Source organism: Haliotis cracherodii, unplaced genomic scaffold, assembly GCF_022045235.1.
Source record: "Haliotis cracherodii isolate W230 unplaced genomic scaffold, xgHalCrac1.p SCAF_16, whole genome shotgun sequence".
In the NCBI taxonomy this organism is placed as follows: Eukaryota; Metazoa; Mollusca; class Gastropoda; order Lepetellida; family Haliotidae; genus Haliotis; species Haliotis cracherodii.
Window position 1 is genome coordinate 21,451,861 of NW_027266271.1, and position 12,348 is coordinate 21,464,208.

Genomic DNA, 12,348 nt, shown 5'->3' on the forward strand with positions numbered 1-12,348 from the left:
CTTTTTGACGCCGCACTAACGCAATATTCCAACAGTATGACATCGGCCTGTAAATAATCGCGTTTGGAAAAGACAAACAAGTGATTGATATTATGAGCCTCACACATCTCCGAGCCTGACCACCTGATCAATTAAGCCGCCTCGTTGTTGCTTGTCAAGCAACACTGGAAATATACAATGAAGGACGTCAATAAACTCAAGGAATGTAGCGATAGTATTCATCCCACAGAAGTTATATCTCCAACAAGCCTTAGAGGCGGTCGCGCTGTGTCGGGATCCGCTAACTGTAGGTTTTAGTCCTGGATTCGCCCCGCTTATGACTATCGGTCGCGAAAACGTGAGCGTATCCTGCCCCACCGTTGGTACCCGTCACAATATCGAGCAAGAGCGGGTCAATTGTTTACCTGATTAAACACGGGAACACATAATACAAGTCAAAACAGGGAATTGCATCGGACATCATTTTTGTCACGGATGCGTATGACGACCTTACTCGCCTTCACACCCTAGACTAATATATGGTCAGTTCCTAACTGAAATGTAAGGCGTTATACCAAACTAATATAAATACTGTTTACCTATATCAAATATATATTATGACTGTTTCTGCTATAGCGTTTATATCAGTTGTTTTACACCAACCATCGGCTTCCGTTGCCTTCGTCTCATCCCCTTTCTCCTCAAAAAGTGAGTGAGTGAGTGAGTTGACTGAGCTGGTTGACTGAGCTGGTTGACTGGTGTTCAAATTCAATTATATTACAACCGACAGAGAATAAGGGAACGGATGAAATGATAGTGAAGAGGTAATGACGATAAATGTCTGAAAAATTATTTTCGAGCGTGGAGATCAATATGGTTTCCACCATTTTTGTCGACATATTGACGACGCCTTAATGGCATATTAGTGATAAGTGAGTAAGTATGGTTTTACGCCGCTTTTAGCAATATTCCAGCAATATCACGGCGGGGAACACCAGAAATGGGCTTCACACATTGTACCCATGTCGGGAATCGAACCCGGGTCTTCGGCGTGACGGGCGAACGCTTTAACCACTAGGCTACCCGACCACCCCCCTCAAATTGTGAATGCGGGGAAGTCAAATACATTGTTCGTAAGGTTCATGACGAATGAGATCGAATACCTATCTGAAGATCAGATCGGGAATAGTATTCAATCGGAGAAAACCTTTCCAAAGATAACGTCATTGTCAGTTGCTTGCTGTCAAACACAAGTGAACGTGGTCAATTTGATATCACTCCAGGAGAGAGTTAATAAAATACTTTTGTAACTGCCTAAAATTATAGCATCACCGGAAAGGTGTTAATCAAACTCCAACCCGAAACTACGATGCATGTTGACAATGCGAGCCTTTACAACTAGTGCTAAACGAGATATTTAATTATTCATCCCAGACGCAGCGTTTTACTGTGTGACGGCGGATTTGGGTGGGTCAGTTTATTGTCATGCAAATCAACAGCGTTTCACACATCCATAAAAATATTGAGAGTGTCAATTGTCTAAATAGAACTCTTATTGAATAATTGTTGGAACGGGAAAACAGGCAATTTCCGTACTTCAATTTCAAGAGTGCTATTACCCAGAGTGCATGTCTGCTTCCGGTCTGGCGCAGTAAGCGGATATTCCTGATCGGAGAATTCTCTCTTGTTTTCCGCTAATGTGGAATCACTTCAGAACCGTATTGATCACAACATAAAAAACAATATTTGCATGTTATGTTTCGATTAGTCCCTGCTAAATGTAGAAGTGATATTACATATACGATTAAAAAGGAAGCAATGTCGGTATAGTCAAATGGTGATAACTCGACCTTCAAAAGAATATTTTTGAGTTACAAGGAGTTACACTTTTGAGAATTGATCAGGTGAGGTGAGGTGAGGTGAAATGGGGTTTAGCGTCGCGTTCGAGATTAAAGCAATTATATAGCGACACATTTACACGCTTGTGCAAGCCTGAATGAGCAGAGGGGTCCAAGACCACCATTTTTTCCCAACCGAACTTTTTTATCTACATCTTTTGCTCCATTGACCAACATCTACATACATACAAGCATTTGCTGCGAAATTAAGTTTAGAATTAATATTATTGAATATGCATTTGTTTAGATTGATTAACTTATGTTTGAATTGTCTCTCGTAAAGAATCGGAATAAGCGCCGTCAACAACATGCGTCGAATGGACTGCTCTTCCCCCATCCCCCACCCCCAAAGGCACACCCACCAACACCCACATCCACTCCCACTGAGGTACAAATACTGCGTCAGGCAGTGTAATAAGTATCATATATGGACATAGAAATCAAGCCTGAGTGTGGGAGGGTTGGAGTGGGGAGGATGTGTGGGGTTGGGGAGGATGTGTGGCGGGTGGGTGGAGTGGGGAGGGTGTGTGGGGGTGGGGAGGATGTGAGGGGGTGGGGAGGATGTGTGGCAGGTGGGTGGAGTGGGGGTGTTGTCTAGACCTATGCCGGTTTTATAGCTAAACATGGATACTCCACTCGGACACTTAGTCCTTATTGTACCACCTTAATCTTAAGCGCCAACCAGGGCAACATCAAGGACCATTTTGGTAAGACGTGGCCAGGGGTTTACGAACTTGATGTCGATTTCGTTAGGCGATTTGATTGGGTTGTGCATAGACTCCCTAGTCCAGCCAAACTCTAACTTCATAATTCCAGCCTAGTCATGCAAAGGTGGAAACTGGATTTGTATAGTCAGTTAACCCCCTTGCCTCGGGAAGATGTATTTCAACTATATCACGGTGAGCTGTAAACAGGAATTCCGGTTAGGATTTGTCCCTAACAACCACTGCTGGTCGTAAGAGGTGATTGAAAGGATTGGTGGTCAGGCTCGGTGACTTGGTTGGTGGCGTGTCAACCTACCCCGATGGCGTTGATCGTTGTTCATAATATCAATCACTGTATTGTCTGGTCGAGACTCAATTACAGGCCGCCTTTGTAAGCCTGGAATATTGTGAAGTGCTGTGTTAAATACTGGTTATGAACACATCCACATATACCTTACTTGTAACAGTCGTCTGATGCACCACCCTTACATAATATGTCAGGTATTCTTGGACTTAAAAAGCAACACCGTAAAAAGATTGCCGGGAAAGAGAAAGTATACACCCAAGTTTGATGGTGAATAAAAATTACACAAACAAGAAATGGTTATCCAATGGTGATGTATTTGATACGGGTGTGCTTTGTACCTTAGGTTCTGATTTAAATCTGTTAAAGTTTTGATTACGTCTGAAATTTATTGGTCGCATCCAATTGCATACAGTAAACTATGGTTATAACGAACACGTTTATAACGAACTACGGATATAACGAACTTACTTTTTTGGTCCCGACTATGTGCTGTAGTTATTCTGTATACATGTTTATAACGAACTACGGTTATAACGAACGAAAATTAGTCCCTTTAAGTTCGTTATAACCGTAGTCTACTGTACTCTCTTTTGCCGGGCATTTATATTTCAAACCATTATGATTCTGTCACATGCATCCAAATATACATCAATTGATTAATGGATATAAAAGTGCTGAATAAATGTGAAAAACGCTCCATGTAATTATAGCTTAATCTCAGTTCGGATATCATGCTTTGAAACTTTATACAATAATGACATTATCTGAATGATCAATAATTCACAACCGTCAATTCATATGTTTATTTGTCCCTTAGGATCCCAGTGACAACACAACAATAGTCTGAACATCTGTATGTTGCCATACTGAGTGTTATATCTCTTGCCATATGTCTGTCATTGTTCCATGTCGCCAAAGTTCATCGCTATACGACTTAACGACCATTGGCTCCATCTGGTTGCCATGTCGTGATTAAAGCAACCATGCCTCCATGCTTAATGTTCCGCTCTCACAGTACTGTTCATTGTTTGTTACGGACCGACTGCAGTGCACCCGTCAACTAGATTACGCTGTAACATGGTGTTATTCACGAACCCAGCATGTCACAATATAGGAAAGAATATGACAAGGCCGGTCCGGATGCGACTGTATTCAGAAAATATCAAAGGTTGGCAAACACCAATGAACGCAATAGTGATATTTTCATGGAGGATGTGGGAATTATCTATGAATGATTTCCTACAAGAGATCCCCGTGGGGATTCCCCCGAAGGATTGGCCAGTGTCCCTCGAGCAGACCAAGGAATCGGGGATTGGATGGTCACATAGTGTGATCTGTTGATTTTGTGTTCGACAGCGTGGGTCATTTATGCATTTACTACTAATAATGATAATGGCCAAGTCGTCATCCCCTCTTTAAACAGCAAGGATCTATGCAAATCATGTAAAACGCAACAGAAAAATAAAAATTATATTTAAAAATATTTTGCATAATATATAATGATCAAGCATGTTCAAAGAGCTACATTATCACCCCGGTCAATGGATCAGTGTGTACACGATTTACGTTGTCAGGTCTCTTGGGGAGGATACAACTCAAGCTACCTGTGAGGCGCTGGAATATTATCATTCCACATCTCATCCCACGAGGTATCTATTCACTGGGTGAGCATAGATATATATCGAATAAAGTTATTTGCCTGAGAATGTACCACATCCCGAAGCCCCAGCCCATTGCAAATGAACAATATTTCGATGTTCTATAGCCGATATTATACTGTACATGTTTTTGTATGTTTGCTTGTTTGTTTGTTGTTAAATGCCGCACTCAGCAATATTCCAGCTACATGACGGGGTCTGTAAATAATCGAGTCTGGACCAGGCAATACAGTAACTGACATCAGGACCATCGATCTAAGCAATTGGAATCGATGACATTCATCAACCAAGTCGTGGAGATTGACCTCCCGATTCCGTTAGTCGCCTCTTCCGACAAGCATGGTCGCCTTTTACGGCAAGCATGGGTTTCTGAAGACCTATTCCACCCCGGATCTTCACGGGTTGCTGTACATGTGCATGTAGTTTCCGTCTACACAACGTCCTATTCCACTGGCATCGAGGGAGTACATTTTAGACTATCGCTTGGTCGTTGGAAGGAAGGGCGATTCGTCCTAAGTATCGACGTTAGCGCAGCGCCAAAAATAACAGCTTCTTTCCTCCACTCTGAAGAGTATAAAGTTTCGACCCAAGCGACTCTTTAAAGTTTAGCATTAGGACTTTACACGACTTCTTTATATTCATCACTCCCGCTTGACGAGTACTTAAACTTGTAGCCAGATGCATTAAGAAATTGTACAGTCTTGAATCGAAGGCATGTCGTGCAGAATTCTTCTCCCTACTCTTGCTAACGACTGAAAAGACTGCGTCTGATTCATTTGGAGATATTTAATAACTTAAAGTTACAGGGTTTACTAAGGTTAAGAAATTATAACGTTGAAAACACGTATGATATGCAAGATGGTTTAACGTCCGTTTTGCAAGTTCGACAAGAAATGTTCATAAAGAAGATTTCGTTCTTACTCATTCAGGTCATCGAGAGCTATTCTGTACCTGAGAACGCGATGATCAGAAGAACAGAACGCAGGTTCACTAAAGTTTGATATGACAATTCATTCACTTTTGTTTGATAAATAGCATCAAAATATTTTGCATTATTCTGTATTACTCCTGTCAAATAATATTAGTACCACAACGAGTGGTCTTACAATCCTAACGATTATTCCAATGAGGAACGAAATCGTAGGGGAGCATTCCCACAGTCGTCAAAAGGAAATAGGAGTGGTTTTCATATTTAATCATTAATTGGTTCGGGTAAAATGAAACTATAACTTGAGGGAGTGACTGTACTATCTCATCATTACTGTTTGTCTAATGGTACATATTAAAATCAATTGCATTTATTATTTCTAATATTTACTAATGATATATAATCATATCAGAGAGTCGAAGGATGGGTTCGTTTGTTGTTGAACACAGGTTCCAGATTCTCCAGCCACGGCTATCCGTGCATGCCGCTTTCTAGTTCGTAGCTGTACACGATGAATATTTCGAAGCATAATATTCAAATTGAACGCATTCTAGTACATTAGTGTAAGCGATTATGGATTGCATTAAGCTATCTCCTCAATATAATTTACATTAAAGAAGATTTAACAAACTTAATAGGACTTGGAGAAAAGAATAACATAATGCCTTCAATTATCATTCATGCAATTTATATATATTTATTGCTTTTTCATGTTGGTAACATCATATAACATGAAGAACAAACCATTATCCATACTATCCCGATTTCGTTGTGGGCTTGTAACGTTCTGTTACTGTCAGCGCCCAGGGCAGTGATCGTTTATTCATAAATATCACAAGGCTTAAAGATCTGTGTATCTACAATGTTCAACTTCATGTCCATGCAGTCAGAGAAGATCCTTAGTTCGTATACTACTCAAAAGAAGTTAAAGATCACCTGATTCTTTCCTATTACTTTAGTTGATCTCTCATGTCATGACAGATTAACTTTACCATTATGAAAGAATCGGGTGATCCTTAACTTCTTTTGAGTAGTTTATATTGATACTATAATGGTATGCTATTGACTTGCTGGGACTAACACGAGGTAACTTTGCAGATGTTGCATTTCGCTGCTTGATTTGATTTTCTCATATTTTGTTTTTTCTCAAATTCGTCAGGGACTAAATTGAAATGTTACTCATACTTTGGAAATGTTTGAATACTGCTAACAACCTTTGTCGGTTCTAAAGTCTGCTATATAACACTTACAATTTATTTACGCAAATTTTATCCAGTCATATTTCAAGGTGATTGTAAATATCCCTTTCGATATCTTGTTTTGCACTTAGCGATTTTAAATGCATCTGTAGAAAAGATCCGAGGCTGGTTGCAATTATACAAACATCGCTATTGTGATCGCGAAGATGAAAATGATCAATACGTGACTGGAAGCTACAGACACTGTCCTCATACTTTGGTCAAAAAGTTTACATTGATATTGAAATGTTCAGACGAGAGACCTTTTGGGTCACAGCAACAAAAGAGTTGGATTAGATCTATGAAACATATACGTAGCACATGATTGAATAATTATTATTCTAAACTGGGCTTTCGACGGAAGAGAGCCATTACTGTCAAATTGATGTATCAGTGACAAAAACAATGTTCGATGCAATTCCCTAATTTGACTTGTACCATAAAATTTTGCTCCCGTGTTTTTTTAAGGTGCACAGTTGCCTTTGCATGTGTTTGTGACGGTTGCCGCTGACTGTTGGGAACTGATATGCTCACCTTTGCGCGAACACCTGATATCATCACTTTTTGATTCATATGAACACATGCTTATGTTGTAGTAAGAATGGTACACTTGCTTTTAGCAGACAATTTTATGATCATGGAATGGAGTTATGTACATGCCATGTCTTGAAATGTAAGGGAATGCCATGGCCAAGGGCGTTTTTGTTATTACCGACTGGTTCAAGAAATAAATCGACAAAACCATATCCAATAGAAATATCTGCATAAAGCAGAGTCGATTGTACACTCCCGACTCTATCATGAGCATGTGAATACCAGGTGTTCGCAAAAAGGTGAGCGTTTCCAGTCCCACCAGGGGTACCCGTCACAAAAACATGCAAAGGCAAGTCAAGTGTTCACCTGAAAAACATGGGAACGTATGGTACAAGTCAAAATAGGGAATTGCATCGGACATGATTTTTGTCACTGATGCGTCAAATTAGGAAATTCCCTCTACATGTCTACCACATAACTTTTTGAAAGCTTTACTGAGACCTTGAAAACACGCAATAGACGTAATAGACGATTGACATACACATCTACTAGAAACATATAAATATAAGTGTAAAATATAAACTGGGCGTGCATCAATGGAAGCATCCAACGTTCCACAGCGTGGGAAACATGGAATTTGTATGATGAAGCAACAGCGGCTTGCAGTCACATGTAGTGATGTACCAGCCGAACAGGATGAGAAGAACATGAGGAAAGTCATGGAGCGTTTTGTTGTCTTAATGTATGATCGGGTCAGCGTCTGACAAGAGTAGATGAGGCACGCAAATATATATTTAATAAGAGAGGTAAATGAATTGATGTCATTCCTCCTTCAAAGAGCTGCGGGGCGGTCGGGTAGCCTAGTGGTTAAAGCGTTCGCTCGTCACACCGAAGACCAGGGTTCGATTCCCGAAATGGGTACAATGTATGAAGCCCATTTCTGGTGTCCCCCGCCGAAGATATTGCTGGAATATTGCTAAAAGCGGCGTAAAACCATACTAACTCACTCACGCACTCATAGAGCTGCATTTCAAACTGGCCACGACTTGGGGCGAAGTCTAGAGGCCGACACATACCTTCCCGAATGAGAGGGGATGTGTAAGATCAGTAGCAAATGGATGTGAGCCTTTTTGGGCAACACTACCACAAGCTTCTAGGTCATGCCAACAGTTTCCGGGTAGGTATAGGGGAGCAGAGCAAGGCGTGAATGAGGGGGGATGTATAAGATCAGTGGCACATGGCTAAGAGCCTTTGTGGACTACACTACCACAAGCTTCTAGGTCATGCCAACAGTTTCCGGGTAGTTATGGGGTAGCAGAGCAAGGCGTGAATGAGTGGGAATGTGTAAGATCAGTAGCACATGGCTAAGAGCCTTTGTGGACTACACTACCACAAGCTGCTAGGTCATGCCAACAGTTTCCGGGTAGTTATGGGGTAGCAGAGCAAGGCGTGAATGAGTTGGAATGTGTAAGATCAGTAGCACATGGCTACGAGCCTTCGTGGACTACACTACCACAAGCTGCTAGGTCATGCCAACAGTTTCCGGGTAGTTATGGGGTAGCAGAGCAAGGCGTGAATGAGTGGGAATGTATAAGATCAGTAGCACATGGCTACGAGCCTTTGTGGACTACACTACCACAAGCTTCTAGGTCATGCCAACAGTTTCCGGGTAGTTATGGGGTAGCAGAGCAAGGCGTGAATGAGTGGGAATGTGTAAGATCAGTGGCACATGGCTACGAGCCTTTGTGGACTACACTACCACAAGCTTCTAGGTCATGCCAACAGGGGAGCAGAGCAAGGCGTGAATGACACAGTCGATTTGTGAACCACTTTGCAAATGCGGTTGCGACTGTGATCGAATTAATTGTAACTAGCTAACCAAACCATTACATTGTAGCTATGTAAGGGGCTTTAATGAGATAAGTCATAAAGATTCTCTCAAACTTTAGATTACCTTTTCAAGATAAATTGTATGTTGCGATGCAATTATGTATACTAAATATACGGCTGACATATAGCCGTATATTTAGACATATCTTAAATTATTTGGAATATCATAACCTACAACTGTGCCAAGTTTCTTGAATTTATCACAAAGTGCACAACTGACCCTATACCTGTCACGAAACGGCTTGACTTTAGTAGTAGTAGTAGTAGTAGTAGTAGTAGTAGTAGTAGTAGTAGTAGTAGTAGTAGTAGTAGTATCCTCATTCGTTTTCAGTCGATTCACCAATACACTTCTGACTTCTTTCAGTGGCATTTAGAAGTTGGAGTGATGAAGTAAGAAGAGTTCTATGGATGAACAACTTCTTAATTACAATTAGTGCTAATTGTAATAAAGAAGTTGTTCATCCATAGAACTCGTCTTACTTTAATACACTTCTGACTTTTGTAGAATCTAAGCTGATTACTGTAGAATCTGACTGTTCCAAAGAGTGTACTCTATTGATACTTCCAGACAAATATGGTCCCTTCCAAGCCTCCCATAAACTCTGGAACCATATATGCTTGATCATTTTCGATAAGTCTCCTTGTTCTAAAAGTTTCTTACAGCTTCAGGACGTTATAATGTGCATGACCATTCACAGTATTCGGCAGAGAGTTACCAATGACTCTTCATTATTAATCTTAAATGTTATTAGCCTCTGACGGGAAACCATTTTATAGTTCATTTCTCTATTCATTCTACTAACTAAACGCTTCTGTTGTCATGGAAACATACGGCGTCGTTGATTAGTTGATGACGTAGCTGAATTTCACGTTAACGCCATTGCTGTTCATGTCTGTTAGAACATGTGTCTACTGCAAATACAGATTAATATATTTCGATCTGCATGTATTTTCATAAGCGCAATGTTACTGAGAGTTGAAGACAGTGAATTTGAAAATTTCAATAACGTCCTCTATTTTCAATCACTTTTAGTACACTATTTGTTTGAGATTGAAGAATATTATGTAAATCTAAATTTTGTAACATTTAACATTTTTTATAACAAGATCAATGCATAAAGATCCAGGGTGACACAAAAACTATCCACAAGATTTTCTTAGTGAGTGAGTGAGTTGAGTTTACGCCGCTTTTAACAGTATTCCAGTTATATCACGGCGTGTCAGCTTAATATGAGAGGAAAGCCCGAAGTGATGCAGGTCTCACGATTACCACTTCGCTGAAACCTACGAGCACGGGTATGGTGCTGACAAACCTTGAAACATAATCGGGTCGAATCGGGATTCAAACCCAGACTTTATGACAAGATGGAGAACTTCAACTTTCCAACAGTCAACTTTTCCTCTATGTAAATCCTCTAAAGTTTCAAGTATATCGATAATCTGATATCAGTTGAGAACGGCGAAACAGCTAATTCTCTTTCACTGTTTTGCTCACATGAAGTCCAAATAAAAGAGATTAATGGCCTATTCTGATTCCTATTGAGATATATACACTAGGATTCGGAGTGACAAAACAATCTCCACAAAACTATATGACTTCAACTTTCCAATAATCAACTCTCCTAATACGTCGAGCATTATTCCAGTCTTCATTTCAAAGACCGCCTCCGTGGTCTAGTGGTAGAGCGTCCGCCCGGAGAGCGGAAGGTCCGGGGTTCGATCTCCGACGGCCATACCAAAAGACGTTAAAAGATGGTAATTGTTGTTATCCTGTCTTGCGCTCGGCATTAAGGGCTAAAACAAGGACTGGTCGGCTCGGAGTCAATGTACTGTGTCGGAGTGGGGTATTCATGTTTAACTGCGGCATGGTATCTCTGTGAGCTAGCACTATAAATCGACATCAGTCCGGACTAGTACAAGCAGCCACACAAACACACACACGTACATGCACGTCGCTATGTAAGTGCAATAATCTTGGACGCGACGTTAAACCCCATCTCACCTCACCTCACCTCACCTCACCGTCATTTCACAAATTTTGAGGTACAACTGCGCATACTCTTTCTTCGAAGATTTCAAATAGTGTCATGTAACTATTGCTCAAACGTTGTTTGATCAGATCTGTAACATGCACGGCCTTAGTAAAGCCTTTTATGGTAGACATATGGTAGAGGGCATTGCCAAATTAGACTCATCGGTGACCAAAATGTCTGCTGCGATTCCCTATTTCGACTTGTACCATATGTTCCAGTGTTTGTTCAACTGAACTTTGTTTTTGTAGTTTGTTGTTTAACGCCGCACTCAGCAATATTCCAGTTATATGACGGCGGTATGTAGATAATCGAGTCTGGACTAGACAATCCACTGATTGACATCATGAGCATCGATCCACGCAATTAGGATCGATGACATGCATCAAAAAAGTCAGCAAGCCTGATCACCCAATCCCGTTAGTCGCCTTTTACGGCAAGCATGGGTTGCTGAAGATCTATTCCACCCCGGATTTCACGGGTCTGTTCAGCTGAGCAAAAACAAAAACAAAAACAAAAAAACAAAAAACTTGCCTTCATATGCGTCTGAGCGGTGCCATCGATGGGACAGGATTTCGCAAAACGTGGTATCATCACTATTTGACTATGCTTATGATAGTCGGAATCTACAATGGATATTTTTTTATCTTTATGGAAAAGGTTTTGTCGCTTTTATTGTCCATTTCAAATACGACATTGTGAATATCAAGTCATCAATTTGCCTCCCACGTATAACTACAATGTGCCAACGCAGGGTGCTCCTTTATACACATGTCTCACAAAACAATTATACGCTAATTCAATTAGAGGAACCTTCCTCCTTTATCTCGCTCAGTCGGGAACAGCACGCGGACATTGTTAGCAACATCAGCAGCAGCTCTTGTGCCACGGGACGGAGAACTCGTGCTGGTAAATGCTCTATCCAGCATTCTCATTACTACAAATTGCGATGACAGGAGTTCACATAAGTTAACCCTCCTACCCCTTCCCTTGTTGAGTTAAACATCCTCTGACTTCGGAAACATATAAAATACAAAAATGTTTATTTGTCATTGGTACATTTACGCATCAAAACGTAATTTTAAGTGTCGAGTTCTTGCCCATTCGCTGGTAAATGTGGAGGTTCTCTTTGTGAACACAGATTGAAACAATAAGTTTGGCTTAAATAATAATTTTTCATAT